This window comes from Antrostomus carolinensis, unplaced genomic scaffold (assembly GCF_000700745.2).
Source record: "Antrostomus carolinensis isolate BGI_N321 unplaced genomic scaffold, ASM70074v2 scaffold49927, whole genome shotgun sequence".
In the NCBI taxonomy this organism is placed as follows: domain Eukaryota; kingdom Metazoa; phylum Chordata; class Aves; order Caprimulgiformes; family Caprimulgidae; genus Antrostomus; species Antrostomus carolinensis.
Genome location: NW_010327635.1, coordinates 5,675 through 7,357, shown reverse-complemented (window position 1 = coordinate 7,357; position 1,683 = coordinate 5,675).

The window sequence follows — 1,683 nt, the reverse complement described above, 5'->3', positions numbered from 1 at the left end:
GTCCCTTCCAACCCCCACCATGCTGTGGTTCTGTGACTGGAAAGGGAAGGGAGGTGTCAGCCAGTGTCCTCCAGAGGGATCCAGAGCCTTGAAACAAAGTCTCTCCTTTTCTTCCTAAGCAATTAAACCTCAAGACCAGGATGCAAGCTAGATCTCATCTTCTGAGGGGTTTTCAGTGGTAGTAGTAGGTGCAACTCCAGTGATACAAGAACTACTTGGAACTGGTAGTTGTGAGCTGGTCTGCACACATCGTGGTAGCATCTCTCTCTGTACTGGCCTTTTCTGCATGTCCCTGCTGATGGCAGGGGGATTGGAACTGGATGATCTTTAAGGTCCCTTCCAACCCAAACCATTCTGTGATTCTATGATAGCTTTGAATACATAAGCCCTAACAATCAGCACCTCCACCAACATCAGCTCAGACGTCCAGTTCCCGACTCTGGTACCTGCTATTGCCAAGCAAACTGCATTCAGGGATTCTCTTTTGAGGTATTTACTGGGAGAGGCCGTTGTATTTGTTGTGGGGCTTATTCTACTGAGAGGACTTGGAGCATTTTACCCTGGATTTTTGTGGGGTGTATCAGGGAATTGAACTGTCAGGATGAAATAACTGAAAAAAAGGAGACCAAAGGAAATTAATGAAATAACTATTTATTTGAGAGGTTAGATCTAGGGGAGTTTCTACGCATGGGACTTTGCTAGAGTGTAGGGTAAATAGGTTGTCAAGACAAAAAGCCTTTATCCTTTCAGCATCACAGTACTTTCTTGAAGTAAATACTTCTATAATCATGTTTATGTAAATTAAAAAGTGACAAATGCCAGACATGAAAATCATGACACAAAATTCAGAGGGAAGGATAATGTGCCCTTACTCCTTGACTTAATCATCTTTGTGAGTCCAGCGCAGAGCCATGAAGATGATGAAGGGAGTGGAGCATCTCCCTGATGAGGAAAGGCTGAGGGAGCTGGGGCTCTTTAGCTTGGAGGAGAGGAGACTGAGGGGTGACCTCATTAATGTTTATAAATATGTTAAGGGTGAATGTCAGGAGGATGGAGCCAGGCTCTTCTCAGTGATGCCCAATGGTAGGACAAGGGGCAGTGGGTGTGAGCTGGAACACAGGAGGTTCTGCTTAAACTTGAGAAGGAACTTCTTTCCAGTGAGGGTGACAGAGCCCTGGGACAGGCTGCCCAGGGAGGGTGTGGAGTCTCCTTCTCTGGAGACATTCAAAACCCACCTGGACACCTTCCTGTGTGATCTCATTTAGGTTCCTGCTCTGGCAGGGGGATTGGACCGGATGATCTTTCGAGGTCCCTTCCAGTCCCTGACATTCTGTGATTCTGTGACTTCCCTTTTGGTCACCAACTTGTTATTTATAAGAAAGTATGTTAATTTAACGGACCTTAAGGAGGAGGAATAGTCAACTGCAGTGCTGTCTGTAGGCTTTTTTTAAAATGTTAATTTTTTGGGAAGGCTTAAAAGATACAGAATTAATATTCTGTTCTTGAACTCCAGTATAATCCTGTGGTCTAAAATGAAGAATTTCTGGGAGCTGCAATTTATTTTTTTAAGAGCTATTGGGTTACATCAGAAACACGAACAGAATTATGGCAGCTGCTCTTCCAGACAGGGCCAGCAACGATGAAGCCTGTAATTCCAGGCTTTCTGTCCCATCAGGACAGTAT